Source organism: Tachyglossus aculeatus, chromosome 8 (genome assembly GCF_015852505.1).
Source record: "Tachyglossus aculeatus isolate mTacAcu1 chromosome 8, mTacAcu1.pri, whole genome shotgun sequence".
In the NCBI taxonomy this organism is placed as follows: domain Eukaryota; kingdom Metazoa; phylum Chordata; class Mammalia; order Monotremata; family Tachyglossidae; genus Tachyglossus; species Tachyglossus aculeatus.
The window spans coordinates 31,846,855-31,872,114 of NC_052073.1; the positions used below are offsets into that span (position 1 = coordinate 31,846,855).

The 25,260-nt window shown below is 48.1% G+C and overlaps 2 protein-coding genes and 1 non-coding gene across 3 annotated transcripts in view; 1 reads left to right on the top strand and 2 right to left on the bottom strand.

Moving 5' to 3' along the window:
• TMOD3 (tropomodulin 3) overlaps nucleotides 1-25,260 on the bottom strand; it is a 132,162-nt gene that overhangs the window by 81,280 nt on the left and 25,622 nt on the right. The window lies entirely within an intron of this gene.
• Nucleotides 15,044-15,176, bottom strand: LOC119931975. Its single transcript, XR_005452266.1, has one exon. It is a non-coding gene; the product is annotated as a small nucleolar RNA SNORA7 (small nucleolar RNA).
• Nucleotides 20,597-25,260, top strand: part of TMOD2 (tropomodulin 2) — a 48,998-nt gene continuing 44,334 nt past the window's right edge. Inside the window, exon 1 of the mRNA XM_038750501.1 lies at nucleotides 20,597-20,675. The gene's annotated coding sequence lies outside the window, so the exon portion shown is untranslated. The remainder of the gene's footprint in view (nucleotides 20,676-25,260) is intronic.

Here is a 25,260-nt window from a genome sequence, read left to right on the forward strand (position 1 = left end):
TATACATATACACAGGGGGTGTGGGGAGGGGAAGGAGGTAAGGCGGGGGGAGAGGAAGCAGGGGGTTCAGTCTGGACTCAGTCTCAATCACACACTTAGCTGTGTGACCTTGGGCAAGTCACTTCACTTCTCTGGGCCTCAGTGACCTCAGCTGGAAAATGGGGGTGAAGACTGTGAGCCCCCCGTGGGACAACCTGATCACCCTGTAACCTCCCCGGCGCTTAGAGCAGTGCTTTGCACATAGGAAGCGCTTATTAAATGCCATTATAATTATTTAAAAATACCATTTAAAAAAGCAACGGGGGGCAGGGCCTCCCCCCACCCCCCTGCCCGGACCTGGGCCGAGAAGCCGCAGAAGAAGCCAAACCAGGAGTGGACCATGGTGAAGGCGAGAGGCCAGGCCGGAGGGAGGACGTGGATGAGGAGAGGATGAGATGGAGTTAGAGTTAGAGGAGCGAAATGTGCGGACTGGATTTGTAGTAGAAAATCAGGGAGGTAACATCGAAGTGCTTGGCACATAGTAAGCGCTTAACAAATACCATCATTATTATAGGAAGGGGCAGGGTGATTGCGTGTTTTAAGTGCTTATAAGGTAGGAGGGGGCTAGCTGATTGAATACTTCCCCATGTTTGCCAGCCACAGGCACAACCAGAATAGGATCCATTGGCCTAGCAAAGACCGGGTCACATGAATCTTCCACTTTCTTGCTACCATACGAAGGATTCACAGGCATGGAGAGAGAAGAATCAGTGTGCGGACTTTGGGTGGCTGCCTGTTTCGGAGTCATCATCAACATCAATCGTATTTATTGAGCGCTTACTGTGTGCAGAGCACTGTACTAAGCGCTTGGGAAGTACAAGTTGGCAACACATAGAGACAGTCCCTACCCAACAGTGGGCTCACAGTCTAAAAGGGGGAGACGGAGAACAAACCAAACATATTAGCAAAATAAAATAAATAGAATAGCTATGTGCAAGTAAAATAAATAGAGTAATAAATATGTACAAACATATATACAGGTGCTGTGGGGAAGGGAAGGAGGTAAGATGGGGGGATGGAGAGGGGGACGAGGGGGAGAGGAAGGAAGGGGCTCAGTCTGGGAAGGCCTCCTGGAGGAGGTGAGCTCTCAGTAGGGCCTTGAAGGGAGGAAGAGAGCGAGCTTGGCGGATGGGCAGAGGGAGGGCATTCCAGGCCTGGGGAATGACGTGGGCCGGGGGTCGATGGCGGGACAGGCGAGAACGAGGTACGGTGAGGAGTCACGAGGTATATTTCTAAATTTACTTCAGCGAGGTGAATACTGAACAGGTCAAGTTCTGGATGATCCTGCGCGTGTGGAGGAAACCACTGAATGCTCCGTGAATGTGTCTTTCTAAACAAAAAGCCAATGGTGGGAGCACCCGATGTTCTTTCGCTTTCCTCCCCCGTACATCCCCGTCTCCATCCTTAATATTCTAGCCCGCTGTTGGGTAGGGACTGTCTCTATATGTTGCCAATTTGTACTTCCCAAGCGCTTAGTACAGTGCTCTGCACATAGTAAGCGCTCAATAAATCCGATTGATGATGATGATGACTCAGGTCCCCAGGAGCGTCACCAACCCAGAATGCTTGAACCCAGAGCCTCTTTCGAGCTGGAGAAGGGGGACGGGTGGTCTGGGAATCAGGAAAGCCGGGTTCTAATCCCAGCTTGATGATGATTATGGTGTTTGTTAAGCGCTTACTATGTGCAAAGCACTGTTCTAAGCGCTGGGGGGGATACAAGGGGATCAGGCTGTCCCACGTGGGGCTCACAGTCTTAATTCCCATTTTGCAGATGAGGGAACTGAGGCACAGAGAAGTTAAGTGGCTTGCCCAAGGTCCCACAGCTGACAAGTGGCGGAGCCAGGATTCGAACCCATGACCTCTGACTCCAAAGCCCGGGCTCTTTCCACTGAGCCACGATTGCCGCTTTCCTGCGGCGTGACCTCTGGTAAATCACTTCATTTCTCTGTGCTCATCTCCCGATTACCTCGTATCTACCCCAGCGCTTAGTGGATAGAGCGCGGGCTGGGAGGCGGAAGGACCCGGGTTCTAATCCCAGCTCCACCGCCCGTCTGCTGCGTGACCTTGGGCAAGTCACTTCGCTTCTCTGTGCCTCAGTTACCTCCTCTGGAAAATGGGGCTTAAGAATGTGAACCCCATGTGGGTCATGGACTGTGTCCAACCTTGCATCTACCCAGCGCTTAGCACAGTGCCCGGCACATAGTAAGCGCTTAACAAATACCTTTAAAAAAAAAACAGTATCTGGAGCATAGTAAGTGCCTAACAAATACTATTATTATTATTATTATTATTATTAATAATAATAATAATAATAATAATAATAATAATAAAATTTGGCATGGAGGGAAGGAAGGGAAGCTCTATCTAATGTCATATTATTGTTTGAGGTGCCTAATTTCAGTTACTCCCATGGGACCCTGGCAGTTTACAGATTCTAGGAGGGATTCCACTTCTAACTAAGGGCTCGTCCCAGCCTTTTATTTATTTATTACTCTATTTATTTATTTATTTTACTTGTACATGTTTATTCTATTTATTTTCTTTGGTCTATATGTTTTGTTTTGTTGTCTGTCTCCCCGTTCTAGACTGTGAGCCCTCTGTTGGGTAGGGACCGTCTCTATTGTGTTGCCAACTTGTACTTCCCAAGAGCTTAGTACAGTGCTGTGCACACAGTAAGCACTCAATAAGTACGATTGAATGAATGAATAAAATGGGGATTAAATAAATCTTCTTCCTCCCCCTTAGACTGTGAGCCCTCTGTGTGATGGACTGTGTCCCTTCTAGACTGTGAGCCCACTGTTGGGTAGGGACTGTCTCTAGATGTTGCCAACTTGTACTTCCCAAGCGCTTAGTACAGTGCTCTGCACACAGTAAGCGCTCAATAAATACGATTGAATGAATGAATAGAATGGGGATTAAATACCTCTTCTTCCTCCCCCTTAGACTGTGAGCCCTCTGCGTGATGGCCTGTGTCCCTTCTAGACTGTGAGCCCACTGTTGGGTAGGGACCGTCTCTATATGGTGCCAACTTGTACTTCCCAAGCGCTTAGTACAGCGCTCTGCACACAGTAAGCGCTCAATAAATATGATTGAATGAATGAATGAGTGATCTGCCAGTATTGTATCTAGCCTAGATACATTGTAGATATATATCTATAGATATAATATATCTATATATAATATATACTATAATAATATACTATAATACAATATATAATATATTATATCATATATTATACATGACATGATATATTATTATATTATATATCATATTACAATACATTATAATAATATAATAATACATTATAACATAATATATTATATATTATATAATATATTATACATGACACAATATATTACTATATTATATATTATATTATAATAATATAATAATATATTATATATTATATCATATTATATATTGTATATTATAATAATATAATAATATATTGTATATTATATCATATATTCTATATGACATAATGTATTAGCATATTATATAATTATATATTGTATATTATGATTGATATAATATATTAAAAGATTATATATAATATATAATAATATATAATAATATATAATATATAATAGATATAATAGATATCTATAGATATAATATATCTAGATATATTGTATCTAGCACAGTGTTTTGGACATAGGTTCTTCAGAAATACCAAAATGATCATTACGAAGACTGCCCAGGGCTTCAAGGTAAGGGCCACCAGAATCTACTTAAAAGCCACGGTTCCCCCCGGCCCATCACCGAGGCGGGTGGGGGGAGAGGGCAATAAGCAGCCCACCCAGGGAAGGTTCCCCCCGCCCATTGCGAAGGGGTGTACTAGTTATTACTAGTTCTCTGTTCTGTACTTGTGTGGATGAAGCGCTTAGTACAGTGCTCTGCGCACAGTAAGCGCTCAATAAGTACGACTGAATGGATATTTTTTGGTCTTTGCCTGTGGCTGCTACGCCTGTGAGTTGGTTGCCTTTCACACCTTGAATTGAAATCTGGTTCAGAGCAGGAGCCAATTTTTCCTTCCCTTTTCCTGCCCCCTTCAAAGCCCTACTTGAGAGCTCCCCTCCTCCAGGAGGCCTTCCCAGACTGAGCCCCCTCTTTCCTCTCCCCATCCCTCCCCACCTCCTTCCCCTCCCCACGGCACCTGTATATATGTTTGGACAGATTTATTACTCTATTTTACTTGGATATATTTACTATTCTATTTATTTTATTAATGCTGGGCATCGAGCTTTACTTCTATTTATTCTGATGATTTGCCACCTGTCCACACGTTGTGTTTTGTTGTCTGTCTCCCCCCCACTTCAAGACTGAGAGCCCATTGTCGGGTAGGGATTGTCTCTATACGTTGCTTGTACTTCCCAAGTGCTTAGTACAGTGCTCTGCACCCAGTAAGCGCTCAATAAATACAGTTGAATGAATGCCCCGGAGCCTCTTTTGACCCTGGCAGCTCTTCTGTTTCTTTTAATGGCATTTTTTAAGCGCCAATTACGTCCCAGGCCCTGTACGAAGCGCTGGGGTAGATACCTGCTAATCAGGCTGGACACAGTCCATGCCCTACGTGGGGCTCACAGTATCAAATCCCCATTTTACAGATGAGGTAACTGAGGCAACCATGCAGAGCAATAAAAGGAGCCTAGTAATCAATCCGTGTCACTACATATTTTTTTTTGTTAATATGTTTTGTTTTGTTGTCTGTCTCCCCCTTCTAGACCGTGAGCCCACTGTTGGGTAGGGACCGTCTCTATATGTTGCCAACTTGTACTTCCCAAGCGCTCAGTACAGTGCTCTGCACACAGTAAGCGCTCAATAAATACGATTGAATGAATGAATGAATGAATTAAGTACTTACTATATGCACAGCACTGTACTGAGTGGGAGAGTACAACAGAGTTGGTTGACATCCCTGCCCTCCAGGAGTTTGCAATCCACTGGGGGAGATAGAAATTGAAATAAATTACAGATAGGGGCTGCAGCAGGGTATAAGGATATGGACATTCACTCATTCATTCATTCATTCATTCAATCGTATTTATTGAGCGCTTACTGTGTGCAGAACACTGTACTAAGCGCTTGGGAAGTCCAAGTTGGCAACATATAGAGACGGTCCCTACCCAACAGCGGGCTCACAGTCTAGAAGGGGGAGATAGAGCACAAAACAGAACATATTAACAAAATAAAATAAATAGAATAAATATGTACTAATAAAATAAATGAATAGAGTAATATATGCGCATAAACATATATACATATATACAGGTGCTGTGGGGAGGGGAAGGAGGTAAGGCGGGGGGGTTGGGGGGAGCGGAAGGAAGGACAGGCGTGACAAGTGCTTAGTACAGTGCTCTGCACACAGTAAGCAATCAATAAATATGATTGGAGGAATTCATTCATTCAATCGTATTTATTGAGCGCTTACTGTGTGCAGAGCACTGTACTAAGCGCTTGGGAAGTACAAAAGTTGGCAACATATAGAGATGGTCCCTATCCAACAGTGGGCTTACAGTCTAGAAGGGGGAGACAGACAACACAACAAAACATATTAACAAAATAAAATAAATAGAATAAATATGTACTAATAAAATAAATAGAGTAATAAATGCGTATAAACTTATATACAGATATACAGGTGCTGTGGGGAGGGGAAGGAGGTAAGGCGGGGGGGTTGGGGGGAGCGGAAGGAAGGACAGGCATGACAAGTGCTTGGTACAGTGCTCTGCACACAGTAAGCGCTCAATAAATACTATCGAAGGAATGTGAGTGGGGTGAATATCATCATCAATCGTATTTATTGAGCGCTTACTATGTGCAGAGCACTGTACTAAGCGCTTGGGAAGTACAAATTGGCAACATATAGAGACAGTCCCTACCCAACGGTGGGCTCACAGTCTAGAAGGGGGAGACAGAGAACAAAACAGAACATATTAACAAAATAAAATAAATAGAATAAATATGTACTAATAAAATAAATAAATAGAGTAATAAATGCGTATAAACTTATATACATATATACAGGTGCTGTGGGGAGGGGAAGGAGGTAAGGCGGGGGGATGGGGAGGGTTGAGGAGGGACATGTGTGACAAGTGCTTAGTACAGTGCTCTGCACACAGTAAGCGCTCAATAAATACGATCGAAGGAATGTGAGTGGGGTGAATATCAAAGTGCTTACGGGGTACAGACCCAAGTACCAAGGCGATGCAGAAGGGGAGGGAGAATAGGGCGGGGAGACGAAAGAGCCATGCAGAAGCAGCGTGGTGCAGTGGCTAGGTCGTGGGTTCTAATCCTGCCTCCGCCACATGTCTGCTCTGTGACCTTGGGCAAAGCACTTCACTTCTCTGTGCCTCAGTTCCCTCAACTGTAAAATGGGGAATGAGACTGCAAGCCGCAGGGGGACAGGCGCTGTATGCACCCCGGCGCTTAGTACAGTGCCTGGCACATAGTAAGCGCTTAAGAAATACCATTATTATGAGGACGATGAGCGTTTAGCTAGAGAAGGCTTCTTCGAGGAGCTCGGCCCAATGTAGCTCAGGAAAGAGCGCAGAGCTGGGAGCCAGGAGATCTGGGTTCTACTCCTGGCTCTGACGCCGAGGGAAGCAGCGTGGCTCAGTGGAAAGAGCCCGGAGTCAGAGGTCACGGGTTCAAATCCTGGCTCCGCCGTCGCCTGTGTGGCTTTGGGCAAGTCACTCAACTTCTCTGTGCCATCTGGAAAATGGGGATGAAGACTGTGAGCCCCACGTGGGACAACCTGATCACCCTGTATTCGCCACAGGGCTTAGAACAGTGCACAGCAAGTAAGTGCTTAACAAATGTCAACATTATTATTGCTATTATTATTGTCTGCTGTGTGACCTTGGGCAAATCACATACCTTCTCTGGGCTTCAGGTGCCTCAGCTGTAAAACGGGATTAAGACTGTGAGCCCCATGTGCGACAGGGACTGTGTCCCGCCAGATTAGCTTGTATCTATCCCAGCTCTTAGAACGGCGCTTGATACATAGGAGGGCTTAACAAATAATAATGATAATAACAACAGTAATAATAATTACGGTATTTGTTAAGCACTTACAATGTGCCAAGCCCTGTTCTAAGTGCTGCGGGGGATACAAGGTAATGAGGTTTTCCCCTGTGGGGCTCATAGTCTTAATTCCCATTTCACAGAGGAGGGAACTGAGGCTCAGAGAAGTGAAGTGCCTTGCCCAAAGTCACACAGCTGACAAGTGGCGGAGGCGGGATAATAAAAATAATAATAATGATGGCATTTATTAAGCTCTTACTATGTGCAAAGCACTGTTCTAAGCGCTGGGGAGGTTAGGAGGTGATCAGGTTGTCCCACGAGAGGCTCACAATCTTAATCCCCATTTTACAGAGGAGGGAACTGAGGCACAGAGAAGTGAAGTGCCTTACCCAAAGTCACACAGCTGACAAGTGGCAGAGGTGGGATAATAATAATAATAATAATAATAATGATGGTATTTATTAAGCGCTTACTATGTGCAAAGCACTGTTCTAAGCGCTGGGGAGGTTACGAGGTGATCAGGTTGTCCCACGAGGGGCTCACAATCTTAATCCCCATTTTACAGAGGAGGGAACTGAGGCTCAGAGAAGTGAAGTGACTTGCCCAAAGTCACACAGCTGACAAGTGGCAGAGGCGGGATTAGAACCCATGACCACAGAGAAGTGAAGTGCCTTACCCAAAGTCACACAGTTGACAAGTGGTGGAGGCGGCATTAGAACCCATGACCTCTGGCTCCCAAGCCCGTGCTCTTTCCACTGAGCCACGCTGCTTCTCAATAATAATGATGACGATAATAACAATGATCGGTATAATGATATGAGTAATCACGAGTATATAATCACTATAATTATATTTGTTTAAGGGTTTATCAAGCACTGCTAACCACTGGGGCAGATACAGGATAGCTAAGCGCTTAGTACAGTGCTCTGCACACAGTAAGCGCTCAATAAATACGACTGAATGAATGTTAGATTCCCTCTCCCGCATGGAGTTCTCAGTCCAAGCAGGAGGGAGGAAAGGTATTTAACATTATTATTATTGCTTTTGTTAAGTGTTCACTGCGGGTCAGGCACCGTTCTGCACGCTGGGGTAGATATATATGTTGCCGACTTGTACTTCCCAAGCGCTTAGTACAGTGCTCTGCACACAGTAAGCGCTCAATAAATATGACTGAATGAATGTTAGACAGATTCCCTCTCCCGCATGGAGTTCTCAGTCCAAGCAGGAGGGAGAAAAGGTATTTAACATTATTATTATTGCTTTTAAGTGTTCACTGCGGGTCAGGCACCGTTCTGCACGCTGGGGTAGATATATATGTTGCCGACTTGTACTTCCCAAGCGCTTAGTACAGTGCTCTGCACACAGTAAGCGCTCAATAAATACGATTAAATGAATGACTATAAGTTAATCTGGTTGGATACAGTCCCCGTCTCACATGGGGCTCACGGTCTAAGGAGGAGGAAGGACAATCAATCAATCAATCGATCATATTTATTGAGCGCTTACTGTGTGCAGGGCACTGTACTAAGCACTTAGTACAGGTATTTAATCTCTATTTTGGAGATCAGCTCTAGATTTTAAGCTGGGTGATGGTTACCCTAGTGTTCCTAGTTTGGTCCCACGTGCCAGCCTGACATTATGATGCATTCGTGTGGAAATTATGAAAAAGTAGTTTGCATGCAGATGTCCTATGGTGACAAAAGAACTTCACTGCATGAAAAGCAAACATACCATTCAGAAAACAGTGTTTAATCTGTTCCGGAGCCTGAACCTATTGCTGTAATAAATAGTTCCGGGCAGGGAACATGTCTACCAACTGTTTTATTATACCCTCCCAAGTACTTAGCGCTTAGAACGGTGCTTTGCACATAGTAAGCGCTTAATAAATGCCATCATTATTATTATTATAGTACTCGGCATACGGGACGTGCTCTTTAAATACCATTAACGGATTGATTGATGAGGGAACTGAGACACGGAGAAGTTAAGTGACTTGCCCAAGGTCGCCCCAGGCAAGTGGCAGGGCCAAGACTGAAAGGGATGTTCTTCTAATGGTATTTGTTGAGCACCGTGCGAACTACCTCCTCCAGGAGGGCTTCCCAGACTGAGCCTCCTCCTTCCTCTCCCCCTCCTCCCTGTCTCCATCCCCCCTGCCTTACCTCCTTCCCCTCCCCATAGCACCTGTATATATGTATATATGTTTGTGTGTATTTATTACTCTATTTATTTTACTTGTACACGTTTATTCTATTTATTTTATTTTGTTAATATGTTTTGTTTTGTTCTCTGCTCCCCCTTCTAGACTGTGAGCCCACTGTTACCAACTTGCACTTCCCAAGCGCTTAGTACAGTGCTCCGCACACAGTAAGCGCTCAATAAATACGATTGAATGAATGAACCCAGGTCTCCTGACTCGCGGACCTGTGCTCTTCCCACTGGGCCACACTGCTTCCCTGTGTGAGATGGGCCAGGGGTGTGCATCCCTCACCCATGTCAGCGAGGAATCCAATTCCTGGAGGGGATAATGAGGATCCGGGCCACACCGGACCCCTTTCCCCACCTTTCCCAGCACCTAGGAGGCTCCAGAAGGAGGGATTCCCGTTCTCCCAGCTCCCACAGCAACAGAGCTAGGCCTGCCCCTACCCATTTCTGAAACCGAGAAACAGGGCAATCAATCAATCGTATTTATTGAGCGCTTACTGTGTGCGGAGCACTGTACCAAGCGCTTGGGAAGTACAAGTTGGCAACATGGAAGTCCGCGCTGATCTGCCTCGCCGTGGGAATTCCCCCGCAGACCTGGGGTGCTACTAAATTCAGCTTGAGGGGATCGGCGGGTGCCCACTGAAAGTCTTCTGGCCCCAAACCTGACCCCTGCAAGGGGTCCGGCAGCCCCCTCCCCAGCATAAACAATTTAGGGGGATTCACACTCTTGACTCCTTAATCGGAGAATAAAGTCTAACGAATAAAATTCTTTGGGTTTGGCTGTGTATTTCCTCACCACAGCCCTAAATGTGTGTAGTTTTTCAAGCGGTTGCCTACGGCTACCTGCTCTTTAGTAGTAATAATAATTGTGGTATTTGTTAAACGCTTACTGTGTGCCAGGCACTGTACTAAGCGCTGGGGTGGAGCCAAGCAAATTGGGTTCACAGTCTCAATCCCCATTTCACAGATGAGGTAACCGAGGCACAGAGAATTTCTTTTTATAGCATTTATTAAGCGCCTACTGTGTGCAAAGCACTGTTGTAAGTGCTGGGGAGGTTACAAGGTGATCATTGCTCTATTTATTTATTTATTTATTTTATTTGTACATATCTATTCTATTTTATTTTGTTAGTATGTTTGGTTTTGTTCTCTGTCTCCCCCTTTTAGACTGTGAACCCACTGTCGGGTAGGGACTGTCTCTGTTACCAATTTGTTCTTCCCAAGCGCTTAGTACAGTGCTCTGCACATAGTAAGCGCTCAATAAATACGATCGATGATGATGATGATGATGATCAGGTTGTCCCACGGGGTGCTCAGTTGACTTGCCCGAGAATTGACTTGCCCAAGGTCACACAGCAGGCAAGTGGCGGAGCCGGGATTAGAACCCATGACCTTCTGACTCCCAGCCCTGGGCTCTATCCACTACACCATGTGATAAAGTGCTTACTACGTATCAGACACTGTTCTAAGCCTCGGGGTAGATACAAGCTCATCAATTTGGCCACAGTCCCTGTCCCGGCTTCTCAGAAACCTTCTCCAATTAATTCCCAATATCCCAACTCGTGCCAAGCCAACAGCCTCCCTTAGCACTTAATGCATTTATATTCCTCCTCAGCACTGACCTAAATTCATTTGTACATTCAATTATTTATTCGGCCATTTCATCTTGCAGTACTTGTGCTACTATCTCCTCCATCAGTCAGTTGTATTTTTTGAGCGCTTACTGTGTGCAGAGCACCGTACTTAACTTCTCTGGACCTCAGTTACCTCATCTGTAAAATGGGGATGAAGACTGTGAGCCCCCCGTAGGACAACCTGATCACCTTGTAACCTCCCCAGCGCTTAGAACAGTGTTTTGCATATAGTAAGCGCTTAATAAATGCTATCATTATTATTATTATTATTACTACTAGGCAGTGGGAGAGTAACATATAACACTGTAACGGGCACATTGTCTGCTCATAACAAGCTTACAGCTCTCTCCATTCCCCTCATCTTACCTCCTTCCCTTCCCCACAGCACCTGTATATATGTATATATGTTTGTACATATTTATTACTCTATTTTACTTGTACATATCTACTCTATTTATTTTATTTTGTTAGTATGTTTGGTTTTGTTCTCTGTCTCCCCCTTTTAGACTGTGAGCCCACTGTTGGGTAGGGACTGTCTCTATATGTTGCCAACTTGTACTTCCCAAGCACTTAGTACAGTGCTCTGCACACATTAAGCGCTCAATAAATACAATTGATTGATTGATTGATTGATTGATCTGTAAAATGGGGATTAAAAATGTGAGCCCCTTGTGGGACAACCTGATCATCTTGTAACCTCCCCAGCGCTTAGAACAGTGTTTTGCATATAGTAAGCGCTTAATAAATGTTATCATTATTATTATTATTACTACTAGGCACTTGGGAGAGTAACATATAACACTGTAACGGGCACATTGTCTGCTCATACCAAGCTTACAGCCTAGAGGGGGAGACCGACGTAAATATAAATAAATTACAGATATGTACATAAGTGCTGTGGGGCTGGGAGGGGGGATGAATAAAGGGAGCAGATGCAGAAAAAAGGAAAAGAGGAGTGAGTCAGGGAAGGCCTCTTGGAGGAGATTCATTCATTCAGTCGTATTTATTGAGCGCTTACTGTGTGCAGAGCACTGTACTAAGCATTTGGGAAGTTGGCAACATGTAGAGACGGTCCCTACCCAACAGTGGGCTCACAGTCTAGAAGGGGGCCTTCAGTAAGGCTTTGCTTCCATAATTTGTAAATATTTTATGGCTGGCTCTCCCTCCAGACTGTAAACCCCTTGAGGGGCAGGGCCGCGTCTTACTTCTGGTCTACTCTTCCAAGTGCTCAGTAAGTGATTTGCAAACGGAGAGATGACGGACATTAAAATAAATCATGGCTGTGTACCTAAGTGCTGTGGGATTGAGCGTGGGGTGAATATCAAGTGCTTAAAGGGTAATGCTATAAGTGCACAGGCACAGCGGAAGGGAGAGGGAAAAGGTGAGGAAGCGTTTTGGAGGAGATGTGATTTTAATAAAGCTTTGAAGTTCTGTTGGATAAATAAATACGATTGATTGATTGATTGGATATGAAGGGGGAGGAAGTTTCAGGCCAGGGGCAGGCTGTGGGCAAAGAGTTGGTGAGATATATGAACTTGAGGTTAAGAAAGTGGATTGGTACGAGAGGAGCGAAGTGTGGGCTGGGTTGTAAGAAGGAAAGCAGGGAGGTAAATCAGGGGGTGAGCCGATTAAATGTTTTAAAATGGATGGTAAGGAAATTGTCTTTGATGTGGAGGTAGACGGACGACCTCTGGAAGTTCTTGAGGGGTAGGGAGATGGCGAATGAACATTTTTTTTTGTCCTAGTGAAGAATGAAACGGAGTTGGGAGAGACAAGAGGCTAGCAAGGAGTCTGACGTAGTAGTCGAGGTGGGATTTTTCCTTATTGGAAGAGGTTTTAAAATGGCTATGGGATGTGAAGTGGGAGGAGAATATCGAGGATGTGGGGTCTTTCTGATGCAGGTTCCTGGCCAAATGGGCTGGGAGAGGAGTGGAGTTCTGGCGGACTGCTGAGACCTCATATTTAACCAGGTTTCCCCGTGTAGAGGAGAAGAATAGGCAGGGCCTCCCCCGGCTTTTCCTCTGCTCTTCCTCCCCATCACCCCTAGTCCCTCCCTCTGCTCTACCCCCTTCCCCTCCCCACAGCACTTGTGTATATTTGTACATAGTTACTACTCTATTTATTTTATTAATGATGTGTATTATCTCTATAATTTTATTTAGAATCCTATGAGAAGCAGCGTGGCGCAGTGGAAAGCGCACGGGCTTTGGAGTCAGAGGTCATGGGCTCAAATCACGGCTCCGCCACCTGTCAGCTGTGTGACTCTGGGCAAGTCACTTCTCTGTGCCTCAGTTCCCTCCTCTGTAAAATGGGGATTAAAACTGTGAGCGTCCCGTGGGACAACCTGATCACCTTGTAACCTCCCCAGCGCTTAGAACAGTGCTTTGCACATAGGAAGCGCTTAACACATACCATCATTATTATTATTATTTATCCATTTTGATGGTATTGATGCCTGTCTACTTGTTTTGTTTCGTTGGCTGTCTCCCCCTTCTAGACTGTGAGCCTGTTGTTGGGTAGGGATTGCCTTTATCTGTTGCGGAACTGTACTTTCCAAGTGCTTAGTACAGTGCTCTGCACACAGTTAGCGCTCAATAAATACGATTGATTGAATGAATGAATGACCCCGCTGGGGGAATTGAGAGGAGGCTGCTGGGGGTGGGAATGTTCCTGGGAAATCCCCGGAGCCTAGTGGAAGTGTTCCCCAGCACTGGAGTCCTAGCAGGATCACTTACGGAAACCCCCTGCTGCCTGTTGGTTTTGTTCTCTGTCTCCCCCTTTTAGACTGTGAGCCCACTGTTGGGTAGGGACTGTCTCTATATGTTGCCAACTTGGACTTCCCAAGCGCTTAGTACAGTGCTCTGCACACAGTAAGCGCTCAATAAATACGACTGATTGATTGATTGATTGTGGGCTGTCTCCTTACCCCATTCTCCAGTCCCAGTGAGAGCTGGCTCAATTTGGGGTACCAGAGGTGCCCCACTCCCCCTCGACTAGAAAGCTTGGCCGCATGCTGACCCCACTTGTGTTCTTAGAGTGAGAACCCCCTACTAAGGGAGCCAGGAAGGTTTCCCCTACATCCCCCAACCCTTTAATTGGGCCCTAGCCCGTGGACTGGGAGGAAAAACTCCACCTAAGAAGTTGAAATTGACACTTCAATTTCACTTTGTGTATTAGCTATTTGACCCAGCTCATCTTGACCAACACTTTGTAGCTCCAAGAAGCCTTTCAATTGTTTGCCCCAAATCAACATCACATCTACTATCTCATTTAATCCAGGCAGAAAACACTTAGTGAATAAAAAGGGGGGTGGGGGGGAATAGGAAATAATATTTATATCCTCAACTTATTTGGCTCCTGTAAACTCTAGGCGTTGAATACCTGGTAACTGCCATTATCCAAAGAGAGAAAACTGCAGTCTCTCTCTCTCTCTCTCTCTCTCTCTCTCTCTCTCTCTCTCTCATGTCCCTTTCCATCTCCCTCTCCCTCACACAAATAATAATAATAATGGTATTTGTTACTATGTGCCAAGCGCTGTTCTAAGTGCTGGAGTAGATAAAAGGTAATCAGGTTGTCCCACATGGGGCTCACAGAATTAATCCCCATTTTACAGATGAGGTAACTGGGGCACAGAGAAGTGAAGCGACTTGCCCAAAGTCACACAGCTGATAAGTGGCGGAGCCGGCATTAGAACCCAAGACCTCTGACTCCCAACCCCGGGCTCTTTCCACTAAGCCACACTGCTTCTCACACACACACACACTCACGCCATTAGACCCACTTGTCAAATCCATACCCCAAAAGTTTTTCCAAGGGGAAAAATAAATCATATAGGAAACTCAATTCAGGCTCCCTGCATGCTAATTAGAAGGAACCTACTTCTCCCTAGCCTGGCACCCGAATTTCGTTGTCGTCGTCGTCTTATGCTGTCGAGACGTGACCGACCCATAGTGACGCCACGGACACCTCTCTCCCCAAACGCCCCACCTCCATCTGCAACCGTTCTGGTAGTGCATCCGTAGAGTTTTCTTCGTAAAAATATGAAGTTGGTTTACAACTGCCTCCTTCCGCGCGGTAAACCTGAGTCTCCGCCCTTGGCTCTCTCCCATTCCGCTGCTGCCCGGCACAGGAGAGATTTGACTTTTGTGGCAGATGGCCTTCCACTCGCTAGCCACTGGCCAAGCTAGGAATGGAATGGATATGCCTCTGCCTGACTCTCCCTCCCATAGACTGGTAGAGTACTGGAAACTCTCCAGGTGTGACCCTGAGAGGTGACCTGAATTTTAGGGTAGGTTTAATTTTTTAGCAAAGGCAGATTAATAGCCTATAGTGTAGTAAAATCAGGAAAAACAGCAAGCATCATCTAATAGCCACCTAGGCCTTTTACTAGCCATATATGTGTCCCTCGAGCTTCAGTCCTTTCACTTTCTATTCTCCATCAACTCCCTTGGAGAACTCATTCTGTCCCATGGCTTCAACTTGTACTTCCCAAGTGCTTAGTACAGTGCTCTGCACACAGTAAGCGCTCAATAAATACGATTGAATGAATGAATATAAAAGTCTGAAAATAATTGATGTTTGATGAGAATAAATGCACTTACTCCCCTTAGAGAGTAAGAACAGAATGGCATGACTGGGGCAAGCATCATCTAATAGCCACCTAGGCCTTTCACTAGCCATATATGTGTCCCTCAAGCTTCAGTCCTTTCACTTTCTATTCTCCATCAACTCCCTTGGAGAACTCATTCTGTCCCATGGCTTCAACTTGTACTTCCCAAGTGCTTAGTACAGTGCTCTGCACACAGTAAGCACTCAATAAATACCACTGAATGAATGAATGAATATAAAAGTCTGAAAATAATTGATATATGATGAGAATAAATGCGCTTACTCCCCTTAGAGAGTAAGAACAGAACGGCATGACTGGGGTACCCATGTAGAAAATGCTCACAATACTAGGAAAATGTATGATATTCCCATTGGAAATGAACAATGAAGTCACCATTTCGATCATTTCATCACCGCCTTTAGGAGTCACCTAAAGACTCAGTACAAGCAAAATCAGTGAACCAAATAAAATCTCATAGATGTGAAAGAAGAGGTGGAACTCAATGCATTATATGTACCTGCACAACTGAAATACAGTTTACTCACCATTCAAGTAGGTTCTCCTAAAATATATAGCACATCAGGTTATGAGTGATGGGATGGTCTCCAATCATTATGGGTTAGTACTTTAATAATTTTTCTATCTGTATAAAACTTTTATTTTTCCTAAATACTTTCACATGTTATTTTATACCCATAACATTCTTATGAGGGAGAGAGAGAGGAAGAGGAGACGGGAATTATTATTCCCATTTTAGAGATGAGAAAATGGTAATAATAATAATTGTGGTATTTGTTAAGTGCTTACTATGTGTCAGGCACTATACTAAGAGGCTCCCGGTTAAAATCACCCAGCAGGTAAGGGGCAGAGTGAGAACAAGAACACAGGCCTCCTGACTTACCACCCTGCATTCTTTTAACTAGACTTCCCCTCTAGTTTCATCACCAAGATGTTTTTTCCCCAAAAAGAGTATCATTAGCCATGCCCCAGCAGGCTACCTCTCAATCAATCGATGGTATTTATTGAGTGCTTATTACGTGCGGTGCACTTTACTAAGCTCTCGGGAGAGCTTACTACCACAGAATTAGCAGAAATGTTCCCTGCCCACAATGCGCTTGCAGTCTAGAGGGGAAGACAGGCATTAATATGAATAAATCATCTGTAATTTATTATTTAAAGATACGTACACAGATACTGTGGGGGTGGAGGTGGGGTGAGCATCGAATGTCCACAGGTCCCAGATCCAAGTGCGTAAACTCAGGAAGGCGAGCAAGCCGGGGAAACCAGGGCCTAATCAGGGAAGGCTTCATGGAGAAGGTGTGACCTTCATTCATTCATTCAATCAATCGTATTTATTGAGCGCTTACAGTGTGCAGAGCACTGTACTGAGTACTTGGGAAGCTTAACTGCCAACTGAAGTGTAACTCAAGATTTCAGGGAGGGAAGATGACCACCGTTCACAAAAACAGAGCAGCTCAGGTGAAATGAGTATGTAATCTCAGGAGGATTCCTCATAATTTTGCATTTCCAAAAGAAAAACCACTTTGGTGGGTATTAATTCGCTGCACGGTCTTAACCGTGTTAATGTCAGAATGGTTTTTAGTTCATTGGAAGAGCAGAAAATGGAGGGAATTTGAGAGCTAAATGAGAAAGGGGAAGCGTTATCAAATGCTGAAAAAAGTACTGTGCATAAAAGAATGTTATGTTTGAAAGCGCTCCCCTCTATACTAATTTAAAACCATTTTAGAAGAAAAGTAATAGGATCATCACTTTTACCCTAAGACATTTGCTTCACACAGATTAATTTCTGCTTTAAAGGAAAACATGAGGCACACATGAATCATAATAATGATAATGATAGTATTCATTAAGCATGGACCGTCTTTATACGTTGCCAACTTGTACTTCTCAAGCGCTTGGTACAGTGCTCTGCACACAGTAAGCGCTCAATAAATACGATTGATTGATTGATTTATGTGCTAAGCATTGGCACAGAAATAGGACAAGTCAGATCAAGTGCGGTTACTATTCCACCCAGGGCTCACAATCTCAGTGGGAAGAAAAATCAGTAGTTTTGCTCCATTTTACAGATGAGAGAAATCTGATGAGATCAAATCAGCAGGTGTATTAATTCTGAAGAATAAAGCGTTTCATTTGTATTATAAATAACTAACAGCATCCACAGTCTTGGTGCAATTTTGAAATCTTGCCATTTTAAAAACTAGAGGCAATGGTTCTTTCGAGGGAAATTTCCTCGCTTTCCCTGCCACCCTTCATGGCTCCATAATAAATATATAAATTAAAAAACGGGGATAGTAAATCTCCTGAAACCAAACTGCTAAGTTTCAGTCCTCCGTATTTCCAAAAGTTAGAGTTAACCCTTCAACAACTTCAGTGACTGAAATATCGCATTAAAGGTTAGGATTGGGGTCAGGGTTGGGGATAAGGTTAGGGATTGGGGCCAAAAATTGACTGGAAATCAGAGCTTTCATTTCTCAACCGCTGACCACGTGAGTTTGATTTTTGATATCCGAACATGAGGTTAGGGATTAGGGCCAAAAATTGACTGGAAATCAGAGCTTTCATTTCTCAACCGTTGACCACATGAGTTTGATTTTTGATATCAAAACATCTGTGTTGGGTGTTGGCCATAGCTCTAGCCCAGGCAGAGCTAGTGGACTCTTGTTTTAAGTTCTAGGAAGGTTGGACAGTTGGAAGACCAGAGTCTGTGTCCCCTCTTCCTCTGGGAAGATGGACAGAACATTTCCCCAGGAAAGTGCTCCCAAGGCCCTGTAGCAGAGCTGGGATGCTTCCCTCATCACAGGGAGCTGGGAATTGATCTCTTTCAGGTCAAGAAAAGAAGACCAGGGGTTCAGAGGGGAGGGGAAACGTTGGGAGGATTATCATCATCATCAATCGTATTTATTGAGCGCTTACTATGTGCAGAGCACTGTACTAAGCGCTTGGGAAGTACAAATTGGCAACATATAGAGACAGTCCCTACCCAACAGTGGGCTCACAGTCTAAAAGATTATGGCCTTTTAGGAAAGCCACCTGGGTTTCTCAGCCTCCGTCTGGTTGAGTCGGCCCTTCCAACTGGCCCGTAAGCCCAGTGTGGGCAGAGAATGTGTCTACCAACTCAAGAAGCAGCATGGCCTAGTGGATAGTGTCTGAGAGTCAAATAAAAAAAAAAATATTTATTTTATTTTGTTAATATATTTTGTTTTGTTGTCTGTCTCCCCCTTCTAGACTGTGAGCCCGCTGCTGGGTAGGGACCGTCTCTATATGTTGCCAACTTGTACTTCCCAAGCGCTCAGTACAGTGCTCTGCACACAGTAAGCGCTCAATAAATACGATTGAATGAATGAATGAATGAATGAAAAGGAGCTCGGTTCTAATCCCAGCTCTGCCACTTGTCTGCTGTGTGACCTTGGGCAAATCACTTAACTTCTCTGTGCCTCAGTGACCTCATCTATAAAATGGGAGCCCTATATGGGACAGGGACTGTGTCCAGCCTGATTGTTATTTCTACCACAGCGCTTAATACATTGCCAGGCACATACTAAGTGCTTAACAAATATCATTTAAAAAACAAACAAAAACCCTCCACTATTATTGTACTCTCTCAAACACTCAGTAGTGTTCTGCACAAGGTAAGTGCTCAATAAATACGATTGATTGATTGATTGATTATCCATCGGAAAGGGGCAGTTTCACCCAGGAGGCATCTGAAGGGGCTGAGGGGGCTTTCTCACCCAGCTGCCACGGAGCCAAAGAGAAATGTTCTGCTCATCTTTGGACTTCTGACCATCCTAGGCCCTGCACCTTCTTGGGGTGAGAAATTTCTGTGGGTGGGGGGGTTTGTGGACACGGGCAGGAAAGCGGGGTCTGGGGTACCTGTGTGTCGGGGGGTGGGGGGGGGCGGCATTGGGGTGCCTGTGGTTGTGCTGCCAGCGGAGCCCCGAAGGGGTGACTGCGTCAGGCCAGCTGGGCCCGGTTGGGGTGAGGTTGGAGCCGGGGCGGAAGCCCGAGGGCCGCAGTGCCCACCGCTCTGCCCCCTGAAAAGGCTCCTGGCACCTCCAGGCTGCTCCCTCTGCCCCGGGCTGGGGCTGTTCCCTGTTGGGCGGCCTCCTCCTCCCCGTCCTCCTCCTGCCCCCCTGCCCTCTCCTCTCTTCCCCTCCCTGCTTCCCCTTCCCCCCCGGCCCCCCCCATTTCTCTCCCCCTCCCCTTCCTCCCTGTTCTCCCCTCTTCCCCCATCCTCTCCCCCCACTGCTTCTCCCCTTCCTCCTTGCTCCCCATCTCTCTCCCCCTTCCTCCCTGCTCCCCCTCCCTCCACTGTCATCCCTCTGCTCCATCTCTCTCCCCCTCCCCTCTCCCTCTGCTCCCTCCTCTCCTCTCTCTCCCCCTCCCCCCTGCTCTCCCCCCTCCCTCCCTCCTCCCCCTCCCTTTTTCCCCCTCCCCTCCCTCTCTGCCCCCTCCTCCCTCTGTGCTCCCCCATCTCTCCCCCTCCCTCTGTGCTCCCTCCTCCCTCTCTCCCCCTCCTCTCCCTGCTCCCCCATCTCTCTCCCCCTCCCTCTGCTCCCTCTTCCCCCTTCTCTCCCCTCCCTCTCTGCTCCCCCTCCCCTTCCCCCTGTTCTCCCCTCCCTCTCTCCCCCTCCCTCCCTGCTCCCTCCTCCCCCTTCTCTCCCCTCCCTCCCTGCTCCCTCCTCCCTCTCCCTGCTCCATCTCTCCCCTCTCTCTCTGCTCCCTCTTCCCCCTTCTCTCCCCTCCCTCCCTGCTCCCTCCTCCCCCTTCTTTCCCCCTCCCTCCCTGCTCCCTCCTCCCCCTCCCTGCTCCCCCATCTCTCCCCTCTCTCTCTCTGCTCCCTCTTCCCCCATCTCTCTCCCCTCCCTCTCTGCTCCCTCCTCCCCCTCTCCCCTTCCCCCTGCTCTCCCCCTCCTCTCTCCCTGCTCCGTCCTCCCCAGCTCTCTCCCCCCTCCTCGCTCCGCGCTCCCCCATCTCTCTGCCCCTCCCCGTGTGGTCCCTCCCCTCCCTCTCTCCCCGCCCCCGCCCCATCCCCTCCCTCTCGGGCCGGACGGACGGACGGACGGAGGGAGGGCGGGCGGGCCGGCCGGAGGGACTGACAGCCAGCCGAGGACCGGCCCGCCGGGGGCCGGAGCTGCGGGTAAGGCTGACCGCAGACCCCCCGCAGACCCCCCGCAGACCCCCCGGCAGGGCTGGGCGAGGGGGGGGGAGGATGGTCCGGCCGGGTGGGGCGGTGGTCTGCGCGGGTCTGCGGGGGTGGGGGGGGATGCTCCGGGCCCGGCCGATGGACCAGGTCGGGCGGGAGGCTGGCTGGCTGGAGCGGGCCGGGTGCGGGGGACGGTCCCCGATGCGGGGCCAAGCCCCCAGCCACGGGGTTGGGGGTTTGGGAGCCCCGGGCATAGGGCCCACCCCCAACAGGCGCCCCGCAGACAGGCCGCAGCCCCGGCCCGACAATCCTGATCATGGTGGCGTTCCTGAACCGCATACTAGGGGCCACGGTCATCAGGTTGGCCCCCGTGGGGCTCCCACTCTCTTCAGCCCCATTGGACAGGTGAGGGAACGGAGGAGGCCCAGGGAAGTGAAGCGACCGGCCCAGGGCCACCGTCTTCATCCCCATTTGACAGATGAGGGAACGGAGGCACAGACAAGTGAAGCGACTTGCCCAAGGCCACCGTCTTCATCCCATTTGACAGATGAGGCACAGAGAAGTGAAGCGACTGGCCCAAGGCCACAGGTCTTCATCCCCATTTGACAGATGAGGTAACAGAGGCACAGACAAGTGAAGCGACTGGCCCAGGGCCACCATCTTCATCCCCATTTGACAGATGAGGGAACAGAGGCACAGAGAAGTGAAGCAACTTGCCCAAGGCCACCATCTTCATCCCCATTTGACAGATGAGGGAACAGAGGCACAGAGAAGTGAAGCGACTTGCCCAAGGCCACAGTCTTCACCCCCATTTGACAGATGAGGGAACAGAGGCCCAGAGAAGTGAAGCGACTTGCCTAAGGCCACAGTCTTCATCCCCATTTGACAGATGAGGCCCAGAGAAGTGAAGCGACTGGCCCAGGGCCACAGTCTTCATCCCCATTTGACAGATGAGGGAACGGAGGCCCAGAGAAGTGAAGCGACTTGCCCAGGGCTACCGTCTTCACCCCCACTTGACAGATGAGGGAACGGAGGCCCAGAGAAGTGAAGCGACTTGCCCAGGGCTACCGTCTTCACCCCCACTTGACAGATGAGGGAACGGAGGCCCAGAGAAGTGAAGCGACTTGCCCAGGGCTACCGTCTTCACCCCCACTTGACAGATGAGGGAACGGAGGCCCAGAGAAGTGAAGCAACTTGCCCAGGGCCACAGTCTTCACCCCCAATTGACAGATGAGGGAACGGAGGCACAGAGAAGTGAAGAGACTGGCCCAAGGTCACACAGCTGACAAATGGTGGGGCCGGGATTAGAACCCACATCCTCTGACTCTCAGGCCACTAAGCCCTTTAGGATGGAGGGGGATTGGGCAAGGACGGGGCTGCCCTAGAGGACTCCCACTCCAAAGCAGCATCACCAGACCGGCGTCTTTCAAAATGGGGGTCCCCCAATCTCCAAGAGTTGGAGTTTTTCCTCCCTGTCACCTCTCCCCACCGCCTTTCTCCATCCTCCCTCTCCCCATTCTCCCATGCCTTTGTGTTTGGAGTTCCTCGTGGGCCGGGGCCAGGCCTGCTAACCGACGCCTTCTCCCTAGATCATGGAGCACTGGAGTGAGTTTGACCATTCGTTGTAAATTATGACGGAGGGGGTCGCAGCTATAGCCTTCTGGGCCCCTTGGAGCCCACAGCTGCTGGTGCGGTACTGGCTCCCGCAGCTGAATTCTCCGCCTGGTTTCTTTGGTTGGTTTAGTGACCGACTGTGAGCCCACTGTTGGGTAGGGACCGTCTCTACATGTTGCCAACTTGTACTTCCCAAGCGCTTAGTACAGTGCTCTGCACACAGTAAGCGCTCAAGAAATATGATTGAATGAATGAATGAATGAACCCTGCGGTGGGAATACGTGGGATGAGCACATTTGAGAACCACTGGAATGGAAGACTAGAAGGCCCGAAAGCCGGGAAATGGGAGGTGGGGGCTGTGTGGCGATTCCTGCTACCCTCTGCCCATAGTCACCTGAGAAACGTGCAGACAGGGGAGAGGGAAGGAGAGGAGGATGAGGGAGACCTGGAAGTGGCTGGGAGACTGGAGCGAGGCTGTAAGTAAGGGGGTGAGCAGGGATGCTGGGATGATGTCCCCTCCGAGACCACGAGGAAGGAGAAGGGTAAGGCTGAACAGGATAGCTGGGGGTGGAGGTTCCCTCTGTGAGTGTGAGGGAGGGGGAGAGTAAGACTGAGCGGGAAGGCCGGAGCGAAGCTCCCTCCAGGGCCAGGAGGAAAGGAGAGAGGCTGAGCAGAGACTAGGGTGAGGCTCCCTCCGTGGCTTTGAGGAAAGGAGAGACCGAGGCTGGGCAGGGAGTGAGCACGGAGGCTCCCTCCGTGAGCCTGAGAAAGGGGAAGAGTAGGCCCGAAACGAGGTCCCCTTTAAGAGCATGATGGAGGAGAAGAGTAGAACTGAATAGGGAGAGGATGAGGAAGAGGAGAATGAGGCTGAGGTGAGGCTCCCTCCCTGGCCATGTGGAAGGGGGAAAGTAGGGCCGAGCAGGGATGCTGGGGTGAGGCTCTTTCTAAAACCCCGAAGAAGAGGGAGGGGAAGACTGACCTGAGGACTCCCCACCAAGGCCATGAGGAAAGGGGAGAGGAAGGCCAAGCAGAGTGGCTGAGCAAAACACTTTCTCCTTCTGCAGGTGACACAGTGCACACAACTCCCCCTTGCCCTGGACAGAGCCTGCTATCTCTGCGTGGCGTACGACGGGGGAGGAAGGAGATATAGAAGTGCAGGAGAAATTCTTCTCCTCTTCTCCCGTAGCTGGCGTGTGTCTGTTGAGCTTGGAGACCCTCTGAGCCCCTCCTGGAGAGGACGCAAGCCGGCAGATATTTCCCTGGACCAGATAATAATAATAATAATAATGGTATTTGTTAAGCGTTTACTATGTGCCAGGCACCGTACTAAGTGCTGGGGTGGATACAAGCAAATCTGTCGGGCACAGTCCCTGTCCCACACAGGGCTCACAGTCTTCATCCCCCTTTTACAGATGAGGTAACTGAGGCACAGAGAAGTAAAGTGACTTGCCCAAGGCCACACAGCAGACGAGTCACTTGTTTCCTTGGCCTTTCTAGGCTGACCCGGGACCCTTTGGACTATCCTGGACACGCATCAATCTGGATTTGACCCCCCCCACTGGGACCCACCCTGGGACTCACCCCGCTCTGCTGGTCGTACTCCCAGGCCCCCCCACCCGACTCCCGAAGCCAGGGCCAGTCTGCCAGTCTCTTAGAGGATTCCCCACATTCACTTTTTCCTACATCTTGGCCAAGGAGACGTTCATCACCTGTCCGGTTGGACTCTCCTCCTCCCTCCCGCCGCCATGAGCCACCGAGGTTGCCAGCCAAGGGGACGGGCTTCCATGGGTGGGACTTCTGGGGGGGGTCGCTGAGACCCTACACGACATCTCTGTGGTGTGTGTTACGGCAGCTTCTCGCTGCCCTCTAGAAAAGTGCCCAAACTGTGGCTTGCCCCAAAACCTTTGGGCAAATGCCCAAATGCCCTCTGCACTTGTCCATCCCCATTACCGGCTTAGCTTGTCCTTAGAAGGTCCAGAATTGCTTAGATTGTGAGCCCCATTCATTCATTCATTCAATTCACCTTTCAATCGTATTTATTGTGTGTGTATCATGTGCAGAGCATTGTAATAAGCACTTGGGAGAGTACAATACCACCATAAACAGGCACATTCCCTGCCCACAACGAGCTTACAGTCTGCCCCACGTGGAACAGAGGCTGATTAACTTGTATCAGAGCTTAGAACAGTGCTTGGCACACAGTAGGTGCTTAACAAATAATAATAATGGTATTTGTTCGTTCATTCATTCATTCAATCGCATTTGTTGAGCGCTTACTGTGTGCAGAGCACTCTACTAAGCACTTGGGAAGTACAGGTTGGCAACATATAGAGACGGTCCCTCCCCAACAGCGGGCTCACTCTAGAAGTCTATTTGTTAAGCGTTATAAGCACTGGGGTAATTACAAGGTAATCAGGTTGTTCCACGTGGGGCTCACAGTCTTACTCCCCATTTTACAGATGAGGTAACCGAGGCACAGAGAAGCGAAGTGACTCGCCCCAAGTCACACAGCTGATAAGTAACGGAGCAGGGACCAGAACCCATGACGGGCTCTTTCCACTAAGCCACGCTGCTTCTCAGTAATACCGTAAAGTGAACAAAAAAAAAAAACAAACCAGTATTGGATCACAGAATCATGACTTCATTGGATTATTTGGTTTTATCAGGATTTGTAATGCTCTGATTCAGGGTTGAGTCATTGCACAAAACCTGGAATTCTGTTCAGTGGTTTCTGCGCTCCGTTCGGGATGGGGTCTGTTTCAACAGGAATTGAGGGGGTGGAGAAAGGTCGAGGCCAGCCACCTGCGCGGTACACAGGGAGGTTGATTCGCGATCCGGGCCGCAGCGTGTCTGTCAGGGAATATGCTGTTGTGGTTTCTGTGCGGGGCTGGCTTTTACTCTCCATCCCACTCCCTATGGAGGTGTGGGACCGGCCTGGATCCAGTCATTTGGAAATAACGGGGCC